The following is a 16,730-nucleotide window of genomic DNA, read 5'->3' on the forward strand; positions in this document are numbered from 1 at the left end:
CCATGAAAGCTCTACCACTGAGTCAGCGCCACCTTTCTTGTTTTAAATGAGATAAACATAAAGGAATCCTGTGCAGAAGGAAGGGATCCTCAGGAGCTTAGCCTAGAATGGGTGGCAGAGCTGGTGGTTGGGAGGCGGGGCTAGTGCTGGGCAGACTTATACGGTCTGTGCTGGGGCTGGTGGTTGGGAGGCGGGACTAGTGCTGGGCAGATTTATACGGTCTGTGCCCGGGCTGGTGGTTGGGCGGCGGGGATAGTGCTGGGCAGACTTATACGGTCTGTGCCAGAGCCGGTGGTGGGAGGCAGGGATAGTGCTGGGCAGACTTATACGGTCTATGCCAGAGCTGGTGGTGGGAGGCAGGACTGGTAGTTGGGAGCTGGGGATAGTGCTGGGCAGACTTATAGGGTCTGTGCCAGAGCTGGTGGTTGGGAGGCGGGGTTGGTGGTTGGGAGGCGGGGATAGGGCTGGCCAGACTTATACGGTCTGTGCACTGAAGAGGACAGTACAAATAAAAAAAGTAGCACATATGAATTTATCTTCTTGGGCAGACTGGATGGACCATGCAGGTCTTTTTCTGCCGGCATCTACTATGTTTACTTATTTATTAGCCTTATGACACAAGCAGCTGTGTGAAGCCTCTAAATCCAATGTCCTTTATGGTGAGACATTCATGACAGTGCAAAAAATTATGGATGGGAGTAAATCGACATAGGACTGAACTGGATAATCCCTCAAAGCCTTTTGTTTCTGCGCATGAAAGAAAAAGACATAGGCCATAGGTCTCCAGATATTCAACACAACAAACCACCAAGGTGGAAAAACAAGATCCGCTACGGATAAGACAAAGTCAAAGAAAAGGAAAGTAACGTGATCAACAGGACTCTTCCAAATAATGGTGTAAAAGTCTTTAATCAATACTGAAGAAGGACTCAACACGGCACCGTGTTTCGGCAAAGTGCCTGCATCAGGAGTCTAAAATACAACAGATAAAAACAATAAATACAGACACATGAAAATAAATACAATCACTTCGAAAAAATAAGGAAATAGAGTCTATTGCATGAAAGTATACCCATTTGTTCTGGTTAACATAGTATGGAAATAGGAACAAGGAATAATAAAAGAGCCTACAGGGGTAAAGAAAGTAACAAGTACTTTTTTTCACCACACATGGGTTAGTTTTTAAAGTTGCTTTTATTCATATTCTCTTTTTCATATCCTCACATAAAATAATTTTTAAATTTGTTACTTATAATTTCTTAATCTTTTCTTTGTTACTTTCTTTACCCCTGTAGGCTCTTTTATTATTCCTTGTTCCCATTTCCTTATTTTTTCGATGTAATTGTATTTATTTTCATGTGACTGTATTTATTGTTTTTATTGACTCCTGATGCAGGCATTTTGCCAAAACACGGTACTATGTTGAGTCCTTCTTCAATATTGATTAAAGACTTTTACACCATTATTTTATTTTTTTTTTTATTATGCTTTTAGAATTATTTACAAGCCATATACAAACTTGTACAACACACCATTATTACATCTCCTGGGATCTTTGGAAGAGTCCTGATGATTATGTTACTTTCCTTTTTTTTTTCACTCTTCAGATATTCAGCCATTTCTGCATGTCAGTGAGTTTGCAGAACAGTGACAATTGAGATTTATTTTAGTGTACTAAGGGGGAGATGCACAACAATTCCTATAAAGCACCTATTGCAATTTCCACCTTTGTAAAAATTATCGAGGTGGAAATAGTAAGTGATGCAAAAAAAAAAATCATATGCAAATGAACTGCATGTAATGAGCAGTCAATCGCTAAGCATGGCATTATCTGCTCATGCTCTGTATGCGGATTACCCCCAGGCAAGAAGGCTGTATTAATAATGATGCTGGGAGCGGAGGTTATTTTTGATTGGGGAATCCCGGGACGATAAACCTTTTTAAAATGCAGACATGCTTATCGCAGCATAAGAAAGCCAAGTAAGTGAGGATTGACACAGAAGAATGTATTTTGTGGTGTGTTCCAGGAAGGAGGCTAGTGCTGCCTACAGAAAGGCGCTTTTGCACCAGATCCGAGGAAGCAGAGCTCAAGGCACATCAGCTGGACTGGCAAAGCCCTTCTTTTGTTCATGTCACCCTTGTCATTTAATTATCCTGACAGAAGGGTGAAGCGGACAGCGGCAGAAGCAAGAAAACCTACTGCTACGGCCGCTCCAGACCTCCTGTTAAATTTTGATCATAAAAGGTAGGCGGGCCTTTCTGTGCATCACTCGCAGATGGCTGTGCATTCTTCGGAATGCTCATTTGAATAGTGATAAGCTCATTGTAATACATTAGCATATGATTCCCATTGGCTGCTATTGCGAATGGAAAACAGCCTGCAGAGTCCCTTTGTGCATTCATTGCTGGATACCCTGGCTTGAACAAATCACAAATACATGGCCCGGTCAGTTTTGTAGACAAAAAGGAAATAGAACTGTGGAGCTGGAGGTGGAGGACAGGTGATCCAGGACCAGGAGCAACAAGAGAAGAAGTGCTGGAATAGGGAGCAGAGTCATTTTTAAATCCTGTTTTCGACTGCTGTGTTAGTGGCACACTCACCTGTCTCTATGTCATGGTGCTTGCATGAAGAGGAAGTGTTTTCAAAAGTCTTGGTTTCACCAAACAGCTTCACGTACCTTTTTCATATTATGGTTCACGTCACTGTAATGGGACTAGTTCCAGTACTGATCTGATGCCTATTTATGGAAAAGTGCCATCACAACACATCTGTAACCTACAATCTCCCTACTTCTCAGTAAGCAAAGTTAAGCCCTTGTAACTCAACTCATTCTGTGATCTAAGATAGTAGTTCAGTAACCTGAAATGAATGATTAACAGAATATTGCATTTACTAAGAATTATTTCTGAATCCAGCTTCAGGGAATTTTCATAATGAGCCGAGCTGACTCATTACAGTGTGCTAATGCCACTCATCCTTCCTGAACTTAAAAATTCAGCTTTGTTAAACCTTTGGACCTGACAGTGGATTTACCTTTCACTAATTTGCACTGGTTTCTACAGAACTTAGGGGTTCTTTTACTAAGGTACGCTGAAAAGTAGACGCGCGTTTTGGGCGCATGCAGAATTATTTTTTAGGGTACCTACAAAAAATGCCTCTTTTTTTGCCGAAAATGGACATGCAGCAAAATGAAAATTGCCAAGCGTCCATTTTGGGTCTGAGACCTTACTGCAAGCCATTGACCTAGCGGTAAAGTCTCACACAGTAACCAGGTGGTAATGGTCTACACGCGGCAAATTCCACTTGATGCACGTAGCTGCCGTGCGTCAGAAAATAAAAAATATTTTTCAGGAGCATGTAGCGGACACACGCCAAAATTGAAATTACCATAAGGGCCATGCGGTCACTGGGCAGTAACTCCAATTTGGCGCACGTTGGGCACACGTAGGCACCTACGCAGTATAGTAAAAGGGCCCCTTAGGTTCCAAAGAGCTAAAAACTATAATCGATGTGCATTTGTTCCAAACATTTCTCATGTCGTTCCTTGAAAGCAGAAAGGCAGACGATCTGCAAACTCCAAGATGGAAAATGAACAAAGCAGATCGTTATAAGACAAAATATAAAATATAATTTATTATTGAGTACTAAAATTGTATATACAAGTCAGCCCGACACAGGCCGTGTTTCGCCCAGCAGGGCTGCTTCAGGGGATGTATTGAAGACCATGATCGTAAATCTTCTAATGTATGTGTTTTGAAAAAAACAGCTCATTCGAATAAACCAGAAAAAAGTGCTGACATAGAATTCGTCGGACACTCTCTTGATTCTGGTAATGCTGAAAAAAAAAAAAGATTTACGATCATGGTCTTCAATACATCCCCTGAAGCAGCCCTGCTGGGCGAAACACGGCCTGTGTCGGGCTGACTTGTATATACAATTTTAGTACTCATTAATAAATTATATTTTATATTTTGTCTTATAACGATCTGCTTTGTTCATTTCCCGTCATGTCGTTCCTTGTCATTCTTTTTCCCAAAATATTAGAAAAAGCCCAAATTTTGGATTTTTCATAAAGGACGCACTCTTTCCTGATAATACACAAATGTGCCTACCGTTGTGCATGTGTGACTAGTATGGACATGCCTGCAATATCGGAAAAGAGTGTGTCCTCTTTGCAAATGCTGTACATGCTTAATGATATTTCTCCTGTGGCCAAAACATAGGGAAAAATAAACCTGAACACAATGAAAATTCCTGTAAATGTCATGGGAAATGATATAATATGGAAAATGTCAGACTGCACGTTCCTACTACTACTACTACTACTTAGCATTTCTATAGCGCTGCCAGGGTTACGCAGCGCTGTACAAGTTTAAACATGGGGAAGGACAGTCCCTGCTCAAGAGAGCTTACAATCTAAAGGTAAAAACTATGTAGTCAGTGTAGGTATCAGGAATGGGAAGGTGGTTAGGCACCAAAAGCAAGGGAGAAGAGATGGGCCTTGAGTAAGGACTTGAAAATGGGCAGGGAGGGCGCATGGCGTATGGGCTCAGGAAGTCTGTTCCAGGCATAAGGTGATGCGAGGCAGAAGGGGCGGAGTCTGGAGTTAGCGGTGGTGGAGAAGGGTACAGAAAGGAGTGATTTGTCCTGAGAGCAGAGGTTACGGGTGGGAACATATGGGGAGAGGAGGGTAGAGAGGTAATGGGGGGCTGCAGATTGAGTGCACTTGAAGGTCCTACTAAACAAACAAACAAACAAACAAACAAAAACTATATTAAATCAGCCAAAAAACAGGATACAGAAGTGACTGAAGCTCCAGGGCCACCAAGAGGAAGGAGGCAAGATTCCCTGGGCTCGGCTGGGGTCTGTCTCTCTCCTGCACCTGTGTGTCAGGACCCGGGTGATTGCGTTAATGCGATAACCTGGGTCCCGGCACACAGGAACAGGAGAGTGGCAGACATGCAGGAAGGTAAGGGGCGGTGGCTGCCCAAATGGGGGGTGGGGAATGGAACAGGGGACAGCTGCAGCGGCCCGAGTGAGTAGGCTGGGGGTGGCCGCTGCGGCAGCCCTGCCCTGGGCCCAGCTCTGTCTCTAGGTGGCCCTGTGAAGCTCATGTAGGTACTGGTTGACTTCCACTGTAAGAAGCTATGAAATGCTTTCTGGGTAGAAAGCCAAGTTTGCTTAGAGTCCATCTGCTTAATAAGCACTTCCTTACAATATTAAGAAGAGATTTTTCCAAGGAAAAGATTTCCAAATCTAATAGAATAAAACAGCACTTCATCTTATTAAATTCAAATCAATTCATCCCATGGCATAATTTCAGTATATCAATTACTTCAATCCAAAAAGTATTCCGAACAAAAATCTGACTCAAGTAACTAAAAAATGTTCTGTAAATCACAACCACACAGAAGCATAAATGCAAGAAAACAGATGAAAAGTGGAGTTTGCCTTCCAAAAATACGTTTTGCAAGAGGAAGGTTTTTTATGTTGATGATGAAATGTTTAAGCTCTTTACCGTAGTTTACCTTGAGCTCTTTGAGGTTTTTATTTCCTCTTTTGCAATTATGCTTCTGTGTGGTTGTGATTTACAGAACATTTTTTTTAGTAGTTACTTGAGTCATAATTTCAGTATGTAACAGAGACAAGTGTAAAACCACTGCCCCTGAAAGGAAGCACCAATAATTTGCCGTGTGTGAAGAAACTGGAGAAACTGGCATAACAGAACCCATAACAGAACCCTCAAAGGCAAAGGCTTCTAGTCAGTAGAGTAAGAGCAGAGAATATACTTCCACGGCTGAGGTTCAGAGGTAGCCAGCTGGGGCAGCTAACACAGTTCCAGCAGACAAAAATACAGATCTTGTTATATTTATTTAACACCTATCCTATACCTTGATCTAAGGGAAAAGAATCAAAACCATGTAAGTAACCTAAAATAAGGAATGCAAAAAATAAAAACTGTGAAAAAAAATGCCCTTCTGCAATATTTCATTTAATAAATTAATATCAGATCCAAGATGGCCGCCTGAACCGGTCGTAGGTCTCCACGCTCTGATTTTTTTTTCTTGCGAAATGCCGAAGCGCAGAGGCAGGTCAACAGCCACTGTTCCCCCAGGTCGACTTACCTCCTCACAGATCGGCCCTCTTGATGCATATCTGCGGAGACCGGAGGTTTTTGGAAGGTTGGAGGGCAGCACGCTGGCAGCGTCCGGGACAAACGGAGGAACTGAGACGCTATCTGTGCATGATGTCACCCTTAGCCCTGACCAACGAGCACCCCCTCCGCAACCCCAGGCTGTTCTCTCTCCGGTCTTGGCGTCGTCTCCGAAGTACCCAGGAATTGGGCTAACGGCAGAGCTTCTGGGGGGAAATGACCTATCGACGGAGAGTCGAGGGGCGGAAGGATTTGAGAGCCCTCATTCAAGCCTGGAAAATAGTGTTCAGCTTGCAGGAGGAAGATTGGCGGTTATTGCTAATACAGAAGCAGAGAAGACATTGGCCGAGGAGAGACAAAGACAAGGTACTTTGATTTTCCTTCAAGATAAACCAGCGGAGATTACCCTGGAAAGTTTATGGGGCTTGATTGCTAATTTAGGGAAAGTACTGTGCCCACAAATATTGGACTTGGAGTCACGAGTAAAAAACTTAGAAAAAAATGTTGAATCAATAGAAAGAGAGAATAAAGAGTTAATGGGAAAATCTAAGACCTCGGTACAACAAGTGGAAAAAACGCAGGAGGTACAAATTAATATGATAAGAGACTTTACTAATATGAGGAAAAAAAATCGAAAATCTGGAAAACTCTCAAAGAGTAAACAATTTAAGACTTTTGAATTTTCCGAGAGCTGTAACTATTCCTCCAAGAGAAATGTTAGCCAGATACATAAAAGAAATTTTAGGATTCACAGATGAAAATTTTCCACCTATGAGTCAAGTTTATTATTTACCACAATCGAAATCTGGGCCCTCTATATAACAACAAGAGGAATCACTTGACGTATCAGTGATTTTGGAGACACCAACAGAGGACTTAGTAGCCCCGGCTACATTGTTAGTAACCTTAGCTATTCCTATTGATAAAATTATGGTTATGAAGAAATACTTTAAAAATAGAGAAAAAGAATTTATGGGTTTTAAGATATGTATATTTCCAGATGTCTCTAAGGAGACTCAAAAAAGACGCAGACAGTTTTTATTATTGAAACCAGGAGTTCTCCAGCTAGGTGCAACATTTTTCTTACGTTACCCTTGTAAGTGCATTGTCTGCTGTCGATCGGTCAAATATGTTTTTTCTGAATCTGTACAACTTAGTGAATTTATAACTGCTAAAAGATCTTTGAAGTGAAAAGAACATGCTTGAATAGAAAAAGGAAAAAAAAAAACCCCAGACCGGTTTTTGTTTTCTTTAAAATTGTTTCTATATTCTCCGGTTATTGTAAATCTTGGATCTAATTTTGAGGACTAGTGTGTACCTAGTCAGGATTCATTATTTCTTTGAATATTTCTTTTAAAAATTATGGACAAATGTACCTTTTCTTTACCAGTGTAATACTTGGTGTATAATTTGAAATTAATAAAGAATAATAATAAAAAAAAAATTAATATCACACACATCTAAAATTTATCAAGACAATATTTTGGAAGCGGAACAGGTTCTCTTTATTCAGCAGTCTTCCAAGATTTACATATAACATAATAGAATATACGCAGATGACATACAATTTGTGATCCTTGTTAAAAATCATGACCAAGACGTTTCTGTACAACTGAAAAATATTTTTGACAGAATTATGGATTGGATGAAACAGGCAAAAATGTCTTTAAACTTTGTGAAGACAGAAATAATGTATGCTGGTAGGACCCTTGACTCATCCCTACCAACAATATTTGAATATCAAGGCAAAAAAGTGATCATGAAGCCCTTTGTACATAGTCTAGGAGTTTTCCTAGACACTAACTTGGCAATGCAAAAACATATAGACCATGTGATTTAACCTCTTTCAACTTCGCATATTGAGCGAGTTGAAAGACATGATTACACCGTATGATTTTCAGATGATCATACCGAGCTTGGTACTAACAAAAATTGATTACTGTAACTCTCTATTTCTGGGTATACCATCAACCCGAATCCAAGCTCTACAGGTTGTACAAAACGCAGCTGTGCGATTGATCACTAGAATCTCAAAGTCCGAACACATTATTCCAACATTTAAAAAATTACATAGTAACATAGTAAATGATGGCAGATAAAGACCTGAACGGTCCATCCAGTCTGCCCAACAAGATAAACTCATTTGACATGGTATGTAATACTTTATATGTATATTCGAGTTTGATTTGTCCCTGCCTTTCTCAGGGCACAGACTGTAGAAGTCCACCCTGCACTGGTTTTATTCTCCAAATACCGGCGTCGCCACCCAATGTCCGCTAAGATTCCATAGATCCATTCCTTCTAAACAGGATTCCTTTCTGTTTATCCCAAGCATGTTTGAATTCCATTACCGTTTTCATCTCCACCACCTCCCGCGGGAGGGCATTCCACGTATCCACCACCCTCTCCGTGAAAAAATACTTCCTGACATTACTCCTGAGTCTGCCCCCCTGCAACCTCAATTCATGTCCTCTAGTTCTACCACCTTCCTGTCTCCGGAAAAGGTTCGTATGCGGATTAATACCTTTCAAATATTTGAACATCTGTATCATGACACCCCTGTTTCTCCTAGCGATATCCCCCCCCCCCCATGTGGCATCTTCACTTGCTTGAGGACTACGTATCTTAAATCGGAGATGTTATGATTACAATTGGCCCAATGATCTACCAGAGGTGCCTCTCTCTTCTGAATCCTCAGGTTACTAACATGTTCGGCTATACGCTGCTTGATTTTTCGTATAGTGTAGCCAATGTACCACTTCTTACAAGGGCAAATGATGCCATATACAACCTGGGCAGATTCACAATCAGTGTCACTTACAAGATGGAATGGGCGTCCAGTCTTGGGATGAACCACTTGATCAGTTGCCCACACATATTGACAAGTAAACGCATCTTGAACACGGTTTGTGCCCGCCCCTAGGTACGGTCAAAAAGGGTTCATTTATACAAGATCGAGTACGTACAAGTTCGCCCATATTCTTGGCTCTGGTGTTGGCAAAAGGTGGCAGATCTGAGAAATTTAGTAATGACAGCATGGGCCAGTGCTTCCTAATAATCCGATGTACAGCCGTTGTTCTGTTGGAATTTTAACTGCCAGACCCTCGACCATTCTTCTAACTTTCAGAGATCCCTTCTCATCATTTCTACTCCCTCTAAGGTAACCACTCTACTACTACTTATCACTTCTATAGCGCTACAAGGCATATGCAGCGCTGTACACCATACATGAAAAGACAGTTCCTGCTCAAAGAGCTCACAATCTAAATAGGACAGACAAACAGACAGAACAACTAAGAGGTAAGGGAATTAAAGAGATGGGGATAAAAGGGTACAGGGCAAGTGAGTAGTGGTTAGGAGTCAAAAGCAGCATTAAAGAGGTGGGCTTTTAGCCTGGTTTGAAAACGGCCACTCTATTGGCTATCTTCGTGTCATCTGCAAAAAGGCAAACCTTTCCTTCCAACCCTTCAGCAATCTCTCTCAACAAATATATTAAACAAAATGGGCCCCAGCACCGACCTCTGAGGAACCCCACTGCTCACCATCCTTTCCTCCGAGCAGATTCCATTTACCACCACCCTCTGCCACCTGTCGGTCAACCAGTTTTCTATCCAGTTCACCACTTTCGGTCCTAAGTTCAGCCCTTTCAGCTTCTTCACGAGTCTTCTGTGGGGGACCTTATCAAAGGCTTTGCTGAAATCCAAGTAGATAGAACACGGCCTTCATTCATTTCTTTTGTCACCCAGTCAAAGAAGTCAATGAGATTCGTTTGGCAGGATTTTCCTTTGGTAAAGCCATGTTGCCTCAAGTCCTGTAACCCGTTGTCTTCTAGAAAGTTAACTGTCCTTTCTTTCAGCAGCGACTCCATTATTTTTCCTAGCTGTAATGTACAGAATTCAATTCAAGACTCTTGTACTGATGCATCAACGTACTGTATATTTGGAACAGTCACAGCCTACTTTAGAAACACCCTACAAACATGTAAACCAAAATGAGCTCTGAGATCCGAGACGTCCCACCAGCTCTGCTTACCTTCCACAAAGTCATACAACTATGCAGAGACAAAACTACAAGCCTTCTCCATCATTGCCCTATCCTTGTGGAATGCTCTACTGGGATGCCTAAGATCACATTGAGATTCTCAACAATTCAAGCAGTTACTAAAAACGTATCTGTTTGTAAAAGCCTTTTCAGCTACATGAGAACTCATCTAAATGACTCTCTTCAGCTTTTTTTTATTTTCTTTTCTGTTGTCTCTTTTCAGTTATAACCATTTCACTGATTAAATTTCATCTGCATATGTTTGCAACTGCTACCCATCTAAAACTATGTAGGTGACTAATAGTGTAAGAACATATATGTTACTATTGTTTAAGACTATGTATGTGACTACTGATTAAGTCTATGTATGTGACTATTGTTACCCGCCTTGGATAAAGGCAGGATATGAATGTAATAAATAAATGCACCAGTGTGATATACTGTCCTGGTCTAAATTGCAAGGGCAAGGTGATGCCGTAGGAAGTGGAAGGCAATGCTCAAATACTGAGATCAAGTTATACTCATCTGAGAGCTAGTTCCGTTAGCTGCAAAGAGAGATGAGTGTGTTACATGCAGATCAGTGAGCAGAGGAAAGAGAGGAAGAGCTGATTCTAATACGTCATTCTCTTGCTGTAATCCTTTTGTGAGCAGTATTGCAGAGACATTATGAAGAAAAATGTACCTGTTTGTGGACAGCATTAAGATCTGCAACATGGTGGACATAAAATAATAAGCAATTTGTGGACGTTTGAAAAACAGTTGATGGCTAGGAAGCTAAGTTTCAAAATAAAAAAAACCCACAGAGTAATGCTTTTTGGATACAGAAATTCAAGAGAACAGTATACAATAAGGAGCAAGACATCAATAGCCATGAACCAAGAGAGAGATTTTGCGGTAATTGTTTTCAGTGTAGGAAGACAGTGCAAAAAGGTGATGGCACAAGGAAGTTTATAACTAATAGAAAAGAGGAGTGATTATTATGCTGTTGTACAGATCATTAGTAAGATCTCACCAGGAGTATTAAGTCCAGTTTTGAAGGTTGTACCTCTCAAAGGGTAGAGATAGAGCTGAGGTGTCCAAAGAAAGGCTACTGAAATGAGGCAGGGTTTGCTTCAAAAGCCCTAAAAGGAGAGACTAAGAAAATCTAAACCTGTTTACCCCTGAGTAGTGAGACAGGGCTGATAGCAAAGAGGCCTAAAAATACCTGAAAAGTATTTATAATGCACAAGAAACAAGCCTGTTTCAAGGTAAAGGTTGTCCTAGAACTTAGGTCATGATTTGCAAGAGTTTACGGAAGAAGAAGCGTTTTTCATAGAAAGAGTGGTAGAGGAATGGAACCTCCTCCCTGCGTACGTGGTGGGAGTTAAAACCGTAACAATTTAAGAGAGAATAGAATAAGCATAGAGGTGAAAAAGAGCAAATGGCACAACCCAATGAGATATATTCAGTGTTTAATTTGCCTCCACCTACCCTCCTCTCTTCCTTCACGTTCACATTAATTGATTTGATTTGCTTACTTTATTTATTTTTTGTCTATTAGATTGTAAGCTCTTTGAGCAGGGACTGTCTTTCTTCTATGTTTGTGCAGCGCTGCGTACGCCTTGTAGCGCTATAGAAATGCTAAATAGTAGTAGTAGTAGTAGTAGTAGTGGTAGTAATCAAAAAGGAAGTGGAACAATTGGGGCGGTGGGCGGGAAATGAAGGGAAGGGACAGGCCAGAGATGGGTGTGAACTGTGTGAGGAATTGAGTTCAGAGTAGGTGTGAACTGTCTTGCCACAAAAACCCTATACACAACCTCTGTCACGTTAGTGAGGATACGTGAGCCCTTGGGCCGCTGCCGAGGAGTGGCAGTGGCAGGAGAATCACCCCAAAACAAGAGACAAGGCAGAACACAGACAGTCTGATACAACCAGGACTGGAGCAGCCGGACTGAAGCTGCAGCTGAAGTAGAGCAAGCTGGAACAGGCAGGGCAGGACACAGTAGAGGCTTCCAGGAAACCAAACAGAGTCTTAGGCGGGCAGCAAGCCGGAGAAGTAATCAGGATACCAGGGCCGTGCCGATGCGGTAAGCGAGGTAAGCGCCGCGGGGGGCGCCCACCTCTGGAGGGCGCCACCGCGGTGCTTACCCTCGCCCCGCGCCCCCGAGGACTTTAAATTACCTCGGTCGCAGGCTGCAGCAGCATCGGTGAAAGCGCTGCCGACGTCTCCCTTCCCTTGCACTCATTGGTTCCCTCAGTGTCCCGCCTTCTTCTGACGTCAGAAGAAGGCGGACACTGAGGGAACCAAGAGCGCGGTGGAGGCGGTCCGCCCCGGGTGTCAGCGGGTGGGGGGTGCTCCGCTCCCGCTGCTCCCACCCTACCTTCTTTTAAAAAAGAAATCAGTAAAGCGGCGTGGCAGGCAGCGCAGCTTCGCGTCTGCCCTGCTTGTAAAACAAGTAGATCTCCTCGTCGGGCCTTCGCTCACTGGGTCCCGCCCTCCTCTGAGGTAACTTCCTATTTCCTCGAGGGCGGGACCCAGTGAGCGAAGGCCCGACGAGGAGATCTACTTGTTTTACAAGCAGGGCAGACGCGAAGCTGCGCTGCCTGCCACGCCGCTTTACTGATTTCTTTTTTAAAAGAAGGTAGGGTGGGAGCAGCGGGAGCGGAGCACCCCCCCCACCCGCTGTCATCTCGACGGAGCTGGTAGTCGGGTCGGATCAGGGGTGCCCAGATGGCAGATGGGGAGGGGAACCCAGATGACAGAAGGGGATGGGGAGGGGAGCCCAGATGACAGAAGGGGATGGGGTGCCCAGATGACAGAAGGGGATGGGGTGGGGTGCCCAGATGACAGAAGGGGATGGGGTGGGGAGCCCAGATGGGAGAAGGGGATGGGATGGGGTGCCCAGATGGGGAGGGGAGCCCAGATGACAGAAGGGGATGGGAGCCTAGATGGCAGAAGGGGATGGGGTGGGGAGCCCAGATGACAGAAGGGGATGGGAAGGGGAGCCCAGATGACAGAAGGGGATGGGGTGGGGAGCCCAGATGGGAGAAGGGGATGGGATGGGGTGCCCAGATGACAGAAGGGGATGGGAGCCCAGATGGCAGAAGGGGATGGGGTGGGGTGCCCAGATGACAGAAGGGGATGGGGAGGGGAGCCCAGATGACAGATGGGGAGGGAGCCCAGATGGCAGAAGGGGATGGGGTGGGGTGCCCAGATGACAGAAGGGGATGGGAACCCAGATGACAGATGGGGAGGGGAGCCCAGATGGCAGAAGGGGATGGGGTGGGGTGCCCAGATGACAGAAGGGGATGGGGTGGGGAGCCCAGATGGCAGAAGGGGATGGGGTGGCCAGATGGGAGAAGGGGTTGGGGTGCCCAGATGGGAGAAGGGGATGGGGTGCCCAGGTGGGAGAAGGGGATGGGGAGGGGATGGGGAGGGGATGGGGAGGGGATGGGGAGGGGAGCCCAGATGGGGTCTGGGGCTGAAAGGGGAGGCCCTAATGAAGGCATGTGGATGAAGGGAGCTGGAACTGGGGGCTGAAAAGGAGGGTAGGTGGGATAAGGGGGCTAGTACTGGGACTGGGGGCTGAAAAGGGACAAGAGCTGAAACTGTGGGGACTGGGGGCTGAAAAGAAGACAGGGAGAAGTGGCTGGGGCTGAAGCTCGGGACTAGTGAGAGAAAAGGGCTGGGTTTGAAACTGGGGGCTGAAAAGGGGACAGGGAGAAGTGGCTGGGGGCCGAAGCTCAAGACTGGTGGGAGAAAAGGGCTAGGGCTGAAACTGGGGACTGGTGGGATAGTAGGGCTGGAACTGGGGGCTGAAAAAAAGGGGCAGAGAGAGGGGACAGATCCTAGATGGAAGGGGGAGTGAGAGGGAGGGCAGACCCTAGATGGATGGGAGAGGGAGGGCAAATGGTGGATTGAGCGGACAGAGAGAAAGGGCAGACAGTGGATGGAAGCGATAGAAAGGGCAGACAGTGAATGGAAGGGGGAGAGAGAGGGCAGACAGGGGCAGATGGTGGATGGAAGGGGCAGAGATAGAGGGCAGATGTAGATGGAAGGGGCAGGGAGAGAGGGCAGACATTGGATGAAGGAGACAGCAGAGAGGGCAGACACTGGATGGCAGAGAGAGAACAAAGACAGATGCTGGATGGAAGGAAGGAAGACAGTGAAAAGAAGATGAGGAAAGCAGAAACCAGAGACAACAAACTGTAAATAAAATATTTACTTTTATTTTTTTGCTTTAGGATATAGTAGTATTGTAGCTGTGTTAATAAATGTTTATAATAGGTAATCTTTTTATTGGACTAATTTTAATACATTTTGACTAACTTTCGGAGAACAAAACCCCCTTCCTCAGGTCAGGATAGGATACTGTAACAGCACTATACTGTATTGACCTGAGGAAGGATGTTTTGGCCTCTGAAAGCTAAATGTATTAGTCCAATAAAATGGTATTATTTTATTTTCTATATTTGTTTTATTTCTATTTGTTAATTTGTAAAGTGGTGATTGGTTCTTGTTAGTTTTTTTCAAATTTACATCTGCAGTCTTTATATTTTGCACAGTACTAGGGGACATTTTCTGTTTCTGTGGTGTTGCATTGTATGCAGAGTTTGGCATCTTGGGGGTTCAGTTTAATTTTTGTCTAGCGTTTGGAATATGTCCACTTTGAGAATTTACATCTGCTATCTTATTTTGCAATGTATAGCAATTTGTTTCTAAGAATATTGCTGACAATTCCTGTCAGTGTGGCAAGTGGTGAGCGATCATTTTCACCGGGGGGGGGGGGGCGTGATCATTTTCACGGGGGGTAGGGGCGCCAACTGATAGTCTGCAGGGGGGCGCCAGAGACCCTAGGCACGGCCCTGCAGGATACCAGCAGAAGTCAGGGCAGGCAGTGAGCAGAGAGTAGTCAGGATACCAGCAGAAGTCAGGGCAGGCAGCGAGCAGAGAGTAGTCAGGATACCAGCAGAACTCAGGGCAGGCAGCGAGCAGAGAAGTAAACCAGGGAAACAAGAAGGGCCGGTCCACCACAGGATAAGGAGATCAGGAAGCACTGCAACAACTCTCACCAACGAGAAGCTCATCAGATGACCTCTGTTGCCAAGGCAAAGTAGAAAGTATCCAGGTGGTTCAGAAAGGCAACCGACAAGGGAGTTCACCAGGTAAGGGTGCTGTTAAGTTCCAAAAGTCCCAAGCCAGTCTGGAAGGCTGGAAGATCCGGACCGGACCGGCATGACTTCTGGAACAGGGGAAACAACAACCAGACAGCCCACTGCAGCCACCAGGTTTAACCACCAGGTGGCGAAATGAATGAGCGCATGAAACATGGCCACAATCGTTACAACCTCTCTCTCACATACACCTACATTAACACATTCCACACATTGAATAGAAGATGGTTGTCTGTTCCCTGCTCACCTTCTTCCCTGGGACCTCCCTGCAGGCTGCCTGGAGAGGAGTCATTATAGTAGAACACCCCTTCTGCTCTTGAGTCCAAAAAGAAGTGGCAGAATTGTATTCCAGGCCGTTCCTCCAGAAATTAAAACCTAGACATATTCAAGCACTCAGAACACCACCCTTGCTCGATTCAACAATGAGTGTTGAATGTATGGCAATGTTAGAAATCCTAGCAGTAACATGGATATCTAAATGTAGAATGGATGAGCAACTGGAAAAGTCCTAGTGGAAACACTGATGTCCATATAGCAGAGTCAGTCTAGCAAGCTATGAAAGAGATCTAGGATGCTTCATAGCAATTTAGAGCATTATGTAATTATAGATTTAAGCTAGCAACTGGGTCTACTCTGTAAGGGATTTAGCTCACACCTTTTCAGCAGTAGCTCAATGCAAATTACAGTCAGGTACACTAGATATTTCCCTGTCTTCACAGGGATTACAATCTGAGGGCGCCTTTTACTAAGCTGTGGTAGTGATTCTTGCACAGCGAATGCGACAAAGCCCATAGTAATTGAATGGGTTTCGTCACAGTTGCCACACTGGGAATTACTACCGCAGCTTAGTAAAAGGAGCCCTAAGTTTGCACCTGAAGCATAGGCAGCGGAATGGGGTAGGCCACTGAGGCTGTGGCCCAACCAATTTGGCCCAACACAGTATCAGCAACTAGAGAGCGTGGGCGTGGGGCTGGAAAGTGGATTACCTGGCCCCTCCTACCAAAAGGGTGTTCTGCTGTCCTTGACCTGAGGCAACGAAGGGACAAGTGATTTGCCCAAGATCACAAGATATATCAGTAGGAATTGAATCCTGGCTTCTCTGGTTCTCAGTCTACTGTTATAACCACTAGGCTACTCCTCTACTCCAACTAACTAGAAATTTAAGCAGAAATGCAAGCACTCGCATAGTTGGGCCTGTCTGGCAGGGTATATGTGGGGGTACTTAGGAGGCTGGAAGCTTGGGCAATGGCCATGCTGGTATTGCTGGCTCTTTAGAGACTTGTTAAAGTTAACCAAATAAGTTATCTAGTTAACTAACCAGCTATTCAGTGGAAATATCACACACAGAGATTCTGGAGCTCTGCTCGCTTCTTGGTTCCT

The sequence above is a fragment of the Microcaecilia unicolor genome, chromosome 3 (genome assembly GCF_901765095.1).
Source record: "Microcaecilia unicolor chromosome 3, aMicUni1.1, whole genome shotgun sequence".
Classification (NCBI taxonomy): Eukaryota; Metazoa; Chordata; class Amphibia; order Gymnophiona; family Siphonopidae; genus Microcaecilia; species Microcaecilia unicolor.